Source organism: Mirounga leonina, unplaced genomic scaffold (genome assembly GCF_011800145.1).
Source record: "Mirounga leonina isolate KUSES-001 unplaced genomic scaffold, KU_Mleo_1.0 Mir_127, whole genome shotgun sequence".
NCBI lineage: Eukaryota > Metazoa > Chordata > Mammalia > Carnivora > Phocidae > Mirounga > Mirounga leonina.
Genome location: NW_023270316.1, coordinates 67,101,475 through 67,114,815, shown reverse-complemented (window position 1 = coordinate 67,114,815; position 13,341 = coordinate 67,101,475). Strand labels below are relative to the sequence as shown.

At 38.6% G+C, this 13,341-nt stretch overlaps 1 non-coding gene across 1 annotated transcript; it reads right to left on the bottom strand.

Annotated features, from left to right (window-relative positions):
- Window positions 1-9,903: 9,903 nt before the first annotated feature.
- LOC118009733 lies at window positions 9,904-10,088 on the bottom strand. The gene has a single exon (XR_004679016.1). It is a non-coding gene; the product is annotated as a U2 spliceosomal RNA (small nuclear RNA).
- Window positions 10,089-13,341: the final 3,253 nt, after the last annotated feature.

The following is a 13,341-nucleotide window of genomic DNA, read 5'->3' as shown; positions in this document are numbered from 1 at the left end:
ACTTGCTACAAGAGTCAACCCCCAGAAGAAAGCAGATCTGTAAATGCAACCTTTGTCCTGAAGGAGTTCAAATTTTGTCAAGATGTTTGCATTCTCATAAAAAGATATCATTAAAAGGGAGCCTGGGTGGTTCAGTCAGTTAAGGGTCCTATTCCTGATCTCAGCTCAGGTTGTGAGTTCAAGCCCCTCCTTGGGTTCCACCCTGGGCATGGAGCCCACATAAAAATAAATAAATAAATAAATAAATACAATATAATAATAATAAAAAGACATAATGGCTACAAGTGAGGCATGAATGAAGTTTCCTGAAAGCATAAAGATAAAGATTCATTCCAAAAGAATTTGACAAATGCATAAAAAAGGTATTTAATGGGATACTATTCAAAGCCCATGGAGAATGATCTCATTGAGATCTGCAAATCTGTTGTTCTGGTAAGACATTAGGAGAGCTGACCACAATTATTTCTAAATTACTTACTTTTCATCTTAACCAACTAACTGGCTTAAAAGTACCATTCAATCCACAATCTAGGGCCTGGACTGCATAGCATCCAAAGTTCCTTCTGATGCTCTCATTCCAAAAATATTTCTATTAATTTTTTTTTTCTATTTTGACAGTTAAAAGATGGATTTTAAAATCTTATTTATAAAATAAATTTAGTACAAATAATAAAGTTGATTTTTATTTATACATGTTATTTTGTTTATTCAATGTATATTTATTGAGAATCTGCTAGGTATTCAGTAATATAAAAGAAGGATGTGACCTTTCTTTCCTTCTGGTGTATCTGGGAAGACAAAGCAAATGCTATAAATGCAGAACTTGGAAGACAAAACGCTGTGAATCGGTGACAAAATGAATGATACACATCAATGTTCACTCCAAGTTTTTAAATTGTGAACCATGAGATGAAGTGTGAAGTTTAATCAATGGCAGCTTGCATAGTTAATTTGACACCAATTTGTTGAGATACATAATATTTTGCTACATGGCAAGAAGGCATAAACGCTAAGTCACCACATCAATGACTGTTCTCCGTATTTTTTAATACAAGCAAATAAAACTTTATTTTTAATCAGTTTTCTTTTCTAACTTTTTAAAGTCTCCAACATCTGTAATCAGTTTTGACAGCTTCCCTGATAAAGTGTAACCTCGGCCATGCAGACACCCTGAAAACCTCACGTACTCTATCACAAGTCAAGTTGTATTTCTGACATTGGAGGAACTCTTCTCTTCAGAGTCCTTTTCTTCACCGTGTCCTTAGGGCGCAGTTTGCTCGGGAATTCCCTCCACCTACAGCCCCAGCACCAGATCTGGCACCATTCTCTCGGCCACCTGCCCTGCTGTTGAAGTGCTGCAGATAGTGGCCGCTTCCTTGTGCAGGGAACATGGGTCAGAGTAAACTTGAGCTTCAGTAATATGGGCTCCATCCTACCGCTGAACTTGGATGAGGCCAGGGCTACTCAAGCACGAACAATGCAATGCAGTCCTCAGCCGCTGAAGATGCTGACGATGCCACAGAACCAGATTTCTTAGCCCTGGGGAGAGGCTAAAACGGGCTCGACCTCTGTATTAGTCTGCCTGGGCTGCCGTCACCAAATGCCACAGACTGGGGGGCTTAGACCACAGAAATTTATTTCTCATAGTTCTGGAGGCTGGGAGACCAGCATGCACATGCAGCAGGGGTTAGGTGCTGGTGAGAGTTCTCTCCCTGGCTTGCAAACTGCTGCCTTTCATTGCAGTCCCCATATGGTCTATCCTCTGAGCACAGCTAAGAGAAAGAGGAAAAAAGAGAGAGAGAGAGGCCATCAACTTATAAGACCATCAACTCTATTGGATTAGACCCACTCCCCTTTATGGCCTTATTTAACCTTAATTACCTCCTAAAGTCCTATCTCCAAATATAGTCACATATGCTTCAACATACTTATTTGGGGAGGACATAATTCAGTCCTTGGGTGGCTTACATTTCAAGAAGACATGCTCCTTTTGCTTTCCTCTCCCGCATGACCGTCCTCCCTCCTCTCTGAACTGAAATGATACCACTAAGTCATGAAAAATATAAAAAGATTAGGCTAGGGGTTTTGAAGACAATTTTCTGTACTTCCCGCTGAAGTGCAGGGCCCACCTGTTTCACACCTGTCGTGTATAAACAAGCAGGCACCATGGCCATGGGCATTGTGTGGTGCCTGTTTAACCTGAGATATACCTAAACAGAGATAAATATCTTTAGGGAAAGTTTTGCCCACCCTGAGATCCCTGAATCCTGGATTCAGTGCAGGGAACCAATTCCTACAAAGAAAGAAGAACATCTCCCAAATATGCTCTGCAGAGCTGTGGGCCCTGCATGAGGAAAATTTATGTAAGTACAGGAAAGACGGGTGGCCTGCCATATCTCTATTTTGGCCATTCATAACAATGTCAGTGGAATAAAGGCACTGAGAATTCATAACATGAGGAGACCTAGAGAATTTTGGTCAACACGGTGTTTTCCAAACTTATGTGACCAGTCTTCTTTTTGTTATCTCTGTGGTAGGCATTATTCGTGATCACCACCATCCAGCTGTCCCCTCTCTTCTTCCTAGGCACACCTTGCAGTCAGGCAAGGTTATGTGACTGGTTCTGGCCAAAGGGGTTGTGAGCGGAAGTGGCCCAAGAGCAGGTCCGAATTCTTACCCCTCCACAGAGAGATCAGAGGCTGTGAAGGTTGAACACTGAGACAGCAGAACAAGATCAAAAAGGTCTGGATTGGGGTGCTTGGTGGCTCAGTTAGTTGAGCCTCAGACTCTTGATTTTGGCTCAGCTCATGATATCATGGGTCAGGGGATTAAGCCCCGCAGCAGGCTCTGTGCTCAGTGGGGAGTCTGTTCCTCTCCTTTTCCCTCTCCCTCTGCCCCCTGTTCTCTCTCTTTCTAAGATAAATAAATAAATCTTAAAAAAAAGGAGGCCCCAGATTGCTGAGTACCCCCATGGAGGACAAGCACCCTTAAGAAATATCCTACCAGCAGCAAACTTTTCATGAGCTTTCTAAGCCACTGAAATTAGAAGCAAATTTTTTTATGAGCCAAAAAATTTTGAATTGTTTGCTATTGCAAGTTAGCTTAGCCTATCCTGATTAATACAGGGACTAGAAGACTCAGTGGGATGATACATTTCTGATAATAATGTAATAAGGAAAAAATCCAATTTAAGAGAGACTATTTTATGTTTCAGTGCAAAAATATCAGATTCCATGAAAAAGGGACAGAAAACCATAAAGGAAAATATATATATATAACATATAAATATATATAACATATGAAGATAACATGATGAGAAAAACTGGGAACATGTTGAGATAAGAAAGCATTCTAATATAATTTAAATTAGATACTGGAATTAAAGTTCAACATGCTCTCCCATAAAGCAGGGGAATAATGAATAAAGAGACAAATAAGTGAACAAAAAGAGAGAGAACATGGTAAATAGAAAAATCAAGGAAGGAAGAATAAATGAACAGAACTAATAACCAGAGATGTAACTGAAGAAAATGTGTCCCAGTTGAAATTTTAGAAAAAGTAAGTTTACAAATTGAAGGAATTTGACCATTGATTATGCATATAGATATATCTCAAAATATCCTAAATAAAAAGATTTTAAAAATACCTAAGATGTTGACCTGTCTCCAAACTGTGTTTTGGCTAGAAATGAGGAACCATAAAGTTTACTGCTAAAAGACCTCCAATTCTACCAGAAAGGGTACTTTTAGGTAACCCATATATGGTTCTTCCTCTTTCCTAATAACTAATCAACACAACTGAACAGCTTCCACTCAAGAGTTCTTGCCTCTGTTTTCTTTTTTTTTTAAGATTTTATTTATTTAGTTGTCAGAGAGATAGAGAGCGCAAGCAGGGGTAGCGGCAGGCAGAGGGAGGTTCCCCGCTGAGCAAGGAGTCCGATGCAGGACTCGATCCCAGGACCCTGGATCATGACCTGAGCTGAAGGCAGATGCTTCACTGACTGAGCCACCCAAGTGTCCCAAGAGTTCTTGCCTCTGGACTGATCTAGTGGAGACTTGATGACAAGGTAGAGCATCTGACGTTCGTACCAACAGAAATACAGTTCTTTCTTTGTCTACCCTCCCCGCCCCCCCAGCCTTCTCCACCTCCTACTCTATTCTGAGCACTTCCCCCTTTCTACCTAAATGTTCTTCTCTTTTTGGTATAGGGTATCTGGCCTCAGTTTTATAATTACTTTATTGTGTATCATTATTTCTCATTGTGTATCATTATTTTTTCACTGTAATCAATAGAATCATCCAGAAGACTTACCTCCCAGGAATAGGAGAACTGTTCTGGGTGCTCGGTTTTCTTCTTGGGACACTTGGCTAGTTTATCATTGTGCAGTGTAATGCTGGGTCTCCTTGTACCTGGTATCATGCATGGCCATCCTTCTCCATCCGTTCTTCCTTCACATGGTAGGGTTTCTATACTTTTCTGGAACTCTGGTTTATTCCCAGCACCTTACAGCCATCCTTCATTATTTATATGATAGGAAAAATATATGTACTGTATAGGAAAGTTTATGCTTAAGCAAGAAAACAGAAGCATGATACATGACAACAAAATTATGCAAATGGTAAAAAATTAAATGGGCCTCAGAGCTCTCATTGGCCACATGAAAGGCTAGCTGGTAACAGAGCAGTACAAGTGCAACCACTGAGAGGAAAATGACATGAGCCAAAACTCTCATGTTCAGCCAAATTATTCATGTGCAAAACCAAATAGTCTCTCTCATATAACTTTCTAAGAAAAACTTTTTAATATAATTCATTTGACCACAAAAATGCACAAAAACTTAAGAATCTCCAAATGGGAAATGCCCTACAAGCTATCATCTAGTTAGCGTTTAGTCTCAATAACTTTTGTAAGTATGGTTAGTAGTTATAAAGCAAAATATAAACATAAAAATTCTTTCCTGAGTAAAATAGGTGGTACAAAATGTAACCTTAGGTTCAACGCCCAGGTTAGGTTAGCAAAGATGGGGCAGTGGTTGGAGAGGAGACAGAAGAGCTGACCGCACATTTTTCATTTTGCACCTGTGGACCCAAAAGATACCGTTTCTTCTTGACTTTTCATAATCAGAAAAATATAGGGGTGCACCGTTGGACTGTGCTCATTAGTAATCAGATTTAAAACACTGACTTGCGGCATATTGAAACTTAGAACAGACATGATATGTAAAGGAATTTTGATCCGAAACAAAATTCTTCTAACTTCTGGATATTTCCTATCTCGCCCTCATCTCTGACGACCCCATTCTTATCTCAGAACTACTCCTTCCTCCTGAATCTTCCAGCTTCCAGTATATATCCACAGAATCAGCCTCACTCTGTGCTTTTTTCATCATTCACCTGGGAAAATAACTTTTCTCCCTACACAGCCCTACCTCTGCCCTAAGCTTCTCGGTTGACAATCTTCCTCAGATTGTTTGCCTTAACAGGTTATCTACCTGTCCTTCTAGAATACAAGGCATACAGCACCCAGTGAAATTGCCCATCTCTCACAGGCACTAAATTCAGAGCTGTAATAAGCAATTTTCTACATCTGTTTCCTAGTTCTCCCAAGCTGCTCTGATATCTAGCTGATATAATACATCCTTACAAGGGGTCCTTCCAACAATTAATGCTCCCCATCCCACCTCCTCACACTAATAAAAGCAAAAAAACAGAATAATGTTAATGGTGAATAATAACAGCCAAAGGAAACCCAAAGCAGCATGCTGGCCATATTTTCTATTTGGATTATAGTGTTTATTTGCCTAGACCATTATTTCTCCCAGGTCTAACGCCTGGAGGTATGTGCTAATTTGCCAAGCTGTTTAATATTTAGTGAGGAGCCACAGCCGGCCAATAATTTTTAATAGCTGTCCTCTATTGATTTCAACCCACATATTAAAGCACCTAATAAAAATTTTAAAAGGATAGGTGAAGGGACATAAGGACAACAGAAAGTTAATAGCCTTGTCCACCTCCATTTGAAGAGAAGAGGATTATTTCAACTTACATGCAGAGTTTGTATAATAAGACAATTGCTCCCTGCAAACATCTTTCAGCAGTGTTTTTTTTAGATGAGCTTATGCAATACATAAGTTCTTCAACTGACATGGTTGTATTCCTCAGCAAACTCTAAAATAAGTAATTTCCGATGAGGTATAGGTGGGTCTGTTTTATAAATCTGAAACCCTTGTGGGCATAGCAATGAAATTTAAAAAGAAGAAAAAAATTCTTAACAAATGAATGACACTTCAGGTGTTGAGTCCATGGCCACCACCACCGCCTCCGCCACCACCACCACTGATTCAACAGAGGCTGCAAAAAGTGAAGCAAAAGATGGAGCCTTAGGGGCACCTGGGTGGCTTAGTCGGTTAAGCATCTGCCTTCGGCTCAGGTCATGATCCCAGGGTCCTGGGATCGAGCCCCACATTGGGCTCCCTGCTCAGCGGGGTCTGCTTCTTCCTCTCCCTCTGCCTGCCACTCCCCCTGCTTTTGCACTCTCTCTCTGCCAAATAAATAAATAAAATCTTAAAAAAAAAAAAAAAAAAAAAGATGGAGCCTTAGAACTGGAGGAATGTATTTGTAGTTCCAGCAAAGCTCCCTGAAGCCTGGCCTGAAGCTTCAAGAAAGGCAGGGCCCGTGTTCATCTCAGGCATGGACTTGAGAAGAAGTAACTGAGCTAGCCAATACCCATCATTTTAGAAAGGAAGGGTTCACTCTGAAGCAGCCTTCAAATTTAGTAAGGTAACAAGTGCCATATTTCCTTTGGATTATAGATATGGAGGCTTACCTCAACATGGACATAGATTAAGTCCTCCTTCAACAAGAAACTCTCCATAAATCCCCCCACCATCAAGGACAGGCCCTGTCCTTCATGGAACCATAGGCCTGGGCTTGGGGGATCAAGCAGAGACCCTGAAGACAGATGGCTCAAACTTGAAATCAAAGTTCTTCTACAACTGCCTCTGGACAGGTTATTTAAAACCACTCTTTCTATTTTTTTCTTATGTAAAAAATTGATTTACTAGATTATAGATTAAAGTAAAGATAGTGCCTTGGACATAGTAGGCACATTTTATTATGGCATATACTATGTGCTAAAGCAGTTCTTTACACAGAAAATTTCACCGGATTGTAGAGGGAAGTAGTCACTGTAGTTTGGGATGGAAAAGGAAAGATTCATAAGTAGAGTGACCATATCATTTCTCTGCCAAAATGGGACACTTTTGAATGACAAAGAGGGAACTCTTACTAAATACACTGAGACAACAGGCATAAACTGTGCATGTTTCAGACCAACCAGGAGGTATGCTCAGCAAATGCTTGATTTAAGGTTGGAAGAAAGAATGGAAATGAAATGCCAGGAATGTCATGTGATGCAAAGGCTGGGTGCCATGTAGGTTTTTTGTGAACTGTGGCTAAAGAAGCCTAATCAGGGTGGCTCAGTCGTTTAAGCGTCCAACTCTTGGTTTCCGCTCAGGTCGTGATCTCAGGGCCATCTCAGGGCCATCTGGCTCTGCAGTGGGTCTGGAGTCTGCTTAAGATTCTCTCTCTCTCACCCTCTGCCCCTCCCCCACTCACACTCTCTCTCTTTAAAAAAAAAGAAGAAGAAGACTGATCAGTTTTTGTTAAAGAATTCTTTTGAAAGCATAGTGTATGAGAAGGATAGAGGTAGATAGCAGAAGGATATAGGTTGCAAAATATTTTAAATGCCCAAATAACAATTTTGGTTTTATCTCTTAGATCATAAAGGGCCATTGGAAGTATTTGAGGAGAATAGTAAAATGCAAAAATAGTATATTCAGATCAATTTGGCAGATTGGAATAGGGAGATTACAGAATCTAAATAGGTAGGGATGATCTCGGACAGGAAAGAAATGCCTAAAGTAAGAAATACTTGGAAGAAAATTTGAGAGGACTTAATCATAACTCATTATGAAGAAGTTAAGAGGGAACTGAACGTGATCTCATGAGTTGAAAACTATTTGATAGAAAAAGCCAACACTGGTGATAAAAACTGATGACACATTATATGTCACATGATTTTCAAAAGTATCTTAACATGAAGGATAAAATACAGAAGAGATTTCTTTCTTGTTAATTCGTATTCACTGAGAAGTTGTCAGTAGGTGATAATACCATCTCAGATGAAGATGCTTTATAAGATGCATCCCTGGGACCTTAACTTTAATCTACATTGAATGACAGTTGGAGAAGTGAACTGGTACCAGAGTTAGGGCTAGGAGTCCAGTTGGTCAGGAGTGGTTTGAGACCATACATCAAGGCCAGCAAAGACAGATAAGAAAAAGAAAGTCAAGTTCAATTATGGATATAAGTAGGGTAGGAAGGGTAAGATTCTATCTGGTAAAATGGATAATAGAAATGAGGGACCCAGACAAGAACTTTGGAAAAAAGTTCTCTGAGCCAAGAGTGAAAAGATGTGGGGAATATGTCAATGCAAAGTATGCCACTTTGGCATAACGATTATTTTGAACTGAAAGCAATTGAGAATTAATAGAGAAAGAGTGCTCTGCTCTCCCCTTGTCTGCCTAAATTCAGGGTATAAATTTCCCTTTGAGGGAGGTGCCTCCCTCTGCAGCCCCCCTCACTTCCTTCTTCCCCCACCCCCATTCCAGGTAGAGAGGATCAACCCTTATCATTGAAGATGGGGAACTGACACCAAGATGAGTTTGCATAAACAGACCTCACTAAAATAATTTTTATCCTCCATTAGTTTCCCCAATATATTTCCTAGTTATTACCTCCAATTCATTGTCCCTTGAAACCCAAATCGTCCTTTCATTAAGTGGGTATATGAGCACCTGAATCTAATTTTTTTTGAGTTTCATTTCTTTTCTGTAACCCCTGTGCATGAAAAAAATTATAAGAAGTGTGTTCCTTTTCTCCTATTGATCTGTCCTTTCTTATTTAATTTGCAGTCCTCAGGTACTGAACTAAGAAGGTACAAAAATATTTTTCCTCCTCAACACTCATTTCAACCATGAGGAAATCAAGGAAATTCCAGCTTACCTAACTGCAAATCTCTTGCCCTTTCCAATAAGAGCTCCTTCTGTATTATACCTCCTGGCACAGGCAGGAAATAGTTTCAGAGAATGGATGCCCTTGAAGTCACAGGACACAAAAAGCTCCTCAGGCTGGGTGGGAGGGAAGTAGGTGGAGAACAAATCCATTTTGGACTCTAGCAGGATTATTCTAAAGCAATTTGCCACATAATTTCTCCACAGGTAAACTCCCTGAGGGCCAACAAATTAGCTGAGAAGGAGATAACCGAATCTACTAATTCTTTTTTTATTATTATTATCTTAATTGTGCCCTTTCTCTGAGCTAGTACATTGGTGTGATATACACACACAAAAAAGCCAGAAATATCACATCTTCAACTCTTGGATCAGCTGGATATAAAGTAATATCGAATGAAGGAGTCATAATGAAATATGTCAAAATGCTGTCCTGTCCCACTCATCTTCCCTTGCCAAAAAAAAAAAAATTAAACTCTGAAGGAATTGATGACCAGTGATAGTCTCTACAGAATGCTGTGGAAATCGATTAAACAGAAGCTGAAAAATGTCTCAGGGTGTAATTGATAACATGATGAGACAGGAAAAAAATTACAAGTATGAAGTTAAATCCAAAAATTCTTACTTAGAGAAAATGCAGAGGCTTCTTGTATCCCACAGGACCAATCTGGAAAACTATTAGTGTTTGGAGAAGCGAGAACTAGAGAATAATTGTTGTTGTTTGTTTATTTTTGACAGTTTTAAAGGACAATTTCTCTTGGGGAAAATTTCTGTTCCCTACTTAGAAGTTCCTTCTAAACCCAAGACCGTTCCAGGAAAGTCTTTTGGCTCTTTCTTGAACTTTGGAAATGGATTTTGCATAAACTTGTATAATCTGTTTACTTAATTGCTTCAGTAGATTATCATACCCCAAATTCAGAGGTTTAAAAATATCACTGAATAGAGGACATATCAGATATTAAACTGTTAAGAACAGATACTACACTTGATCTTAGCCAAAAGGCCGAGAAGTGACATGGATGGAACTGGAGGGTATTATGCTGAGCGAAATAAGTCAATCCAAGAAAGACATGTGTCATATGACCTCACTGATATGAGGAATTCTTAATCTCAGGAAACAAACTGAGGGTTGCTGGAGTGGTGGGGGGTGGGTGAGGTGATAGACATTGGGGAGGGTATGTGCTATGGTGAGCACTGTGAATTATGTGAGACTGATGAATCACAGACCTGTACCTCTGAAACAAATAATACATTATATGTTTAAAAAGAAGAAGAAGAAGATAGCAGGAAGGGAAAATGAAGGGGGGGATATCGGAGGGGGAGACGAACAATGAAAGACTATGGACTCTGAGAAACAAACTGAGGGTTCTAGAGGGGAGGAGGGTGGGGGGATGAGTTAGCCTGGTGATGGGTATTAAAGAGGGCACGTATTGAATGGAGCACTGGGTGTTATACGCAAACAGTGAATCATGGAACACTACATCAAAAACTAATGATGTAATGTATGGTGATTAACATAACACAATAAAATTTTAAAAAAAATATCACTGGATATGAAACACGATCAGAAAGGGAAAAAAAAAAACATCAATGTTACAAAGATTATGTGCCAAACCTGTGAAAGAAAGGCCAGGATTTTGTCCATGGTGGTCTCTGAATTGGACAGCTGCCATTTTCAGTATTGAAACCTACTCATTGTTGATGTGATTTTTCATAAAATGTTAAAATGGTCCAAATACATTCTTGAATTATAGCCCAGTCAATTTAGGCACTTAGATCTGGTTAAACACTGGTTGCCAGATTTTCCTAGTGTGTTATCCACTAAGCCACACACACTGCTACGAAGATCTCAATTCCTGTGACAATTTTTAAAGTTGGTCAAAAGAATTTGGTTTTTGCATAAGACCACAATTGTCTGCTGTTTCATTTGCAATATTAAAGGTTTAATGACCTCTATCATGAGAATTAAAATATTAATGCATTTTGTACTAACACTATACAGTACTTCAATTCTTAAAGAACTTTTCTGAATCATGAGGTTATTTCAGGGAAAATAACTCAGGAAGACCAGATTCTTGGAATGTATTGCTCTAAAATTAAGGTAAAATTATTGTACCTCATTAAAATCTGTAATCTCTTGTTAATGAAGTTTAAAAAGACAGCACATTTATCGCAGGGGAGCCAGGAGAAAGGAAATAGTAATGATCAGAATATATGCACCAAATCATTATTCTACCTTACTCCTTATGCATTTAAACTGTCTCTCTCCACTACACAAGTTTTTTGTAATAAAAGCAGAAGATTTTGATAGCCTACTTAATGTAAATTTAGATGCAATCCATAGCTAGTTTTAAAAGAAAAAAACCCTAAATTTTATTACCAGAGTTCCCAGATTAATTAATGGCAGAAGGGTTAAAATTCCAGATACATGTTGGTCTTGTTAACACGTAATTGATTCCAACTCCTCAAAGACAGTTCCTCCTTTTTATGCCAGACATCTAGGTTGTAAAATAAGGTAAGGTTCATGAGGAATATAGCATAGCAAGACGGGTCTATGCAGGCTTTGTTCATTGATACCTTTTTAAAGTTATTTTTAATCATAATAACAACAAATACTCGGGGTCCTACTATGTGCCAAGTACTTTATAAGCACTCTCTTCTGCAAACCTGACAGCAATTCTATGTGATATGAATGAACATTTTCCTTATCACATGAATAAAAGTCTTGTGACCCAAAGAAGTTAAGTAACTCGTTCAAAGTAATTCAGCGGGTAAATGGCATATCGTGGATTTGAACTGATATAGATGACATTCAAGCCTGTGGTTTATCACTGAGCAAAGCAGTAGTCATCAAATCATCTGATAAATTTCTCCTGCAAAGTCAGAAAACGTTTTAAATTGGACAAGCTATTTCACTAACATTTTTCTTTCATTACTACCTATAAGTGATGAATCTGCCAGCAAAACCAGGCCAAAGCTTATCAGCTGCTCCACTTTGAGGAGAATGAGACTCTCAAAATATGTCTATATATTTAAAGACTTGTATCACTTCTTTATCAGGCCAGTAGCAGTTTTATGATCTATATGAGAAAACATGGCCCATCTCTCCCCTCTGGTTGGCTGGCCCTCCCACAGTAATATCCCTGTCTGGAAAAGCACAAAGACACGAAGACATTTCAAAGACCACTTCTGTGAAGCTTTCCTTAGCTCTCCCAAACAAAATGAGGCAGTTCCAGCTCTATGCTATCTTACCACTCAATTCTTACCCCATCAGAGCACAAACCTCGGAGCATTCTAAATGATCTGCAGGTGAATCATCTTTGACGGTAGACCACACTCCAGGACTGTCTTTCAGGTTTCAATGAATCTGTTGGCGAACACAAGAAATCTATTTTTCAGTCTTCCGTTTTCCTAAAGCATATTGCAATCATGAATTATTATTGCAATTTTCTCCTCAAGAGCCTGCCCAAATTATTATTCTAAAAAAAAAACCAAACACATAAAAACAGTGCTCTTAGCTTTGTATAAGGGAAAACCAAAGAATAGCCCCAAGCAATTGATCACAAAGTCATAAATTTTCCGAAGCCTCTGCTTCAGGAAAGACTCTTCAATAATAGAGAATTCACAAGACCACATGGTGTTCCATTTCATACTATTCTGTACCATAAACGTTCCAAAGAACCCTAATTATTGAGAAAATGCAAAATTAATATTTAGTCTTTTGGAAACTAATTTTGTGAATAATTTCATTTTAATAACCTAAAATTACAGTTATGAACGAGGAACCACTTTGGAAATTAATAGTTTGGTTGCTGAAACAAAAAAGTGATTAACTCTACATCATCAATTAAAATGTATGGTACCACTATATCACTTTCATGCAGAATAAACAATGAATATCTTGAAAACTGTAAATTATGTACATCCTATAGACCCTAAAGTAAAAAGGAAATAAAAGACTACTTGGCAAAAGCAAACTGTTTCCCTTAAGGAAAAACATAAAGAACCTTTAAAAGATGAAAGATTCACATTTGTGCTCCTTCCTGATAATTCCTATGAATCATTCAACTGAAATGCACCATTACTACTTACATTACTAGAATATTTTCATCTGTGTGTATGTGTGTGTTGATTTTTATTTTTTGTAGCGTCAATGTAATCAGAGCTTTAAACTTTGTTATATGAAAAACAAATTATATGAGATTTTAGCCAGCTCCTATTCTGCCTGGAGCCATGAAATAAAAGGTGGAGGCAGACAAGATGTAGGT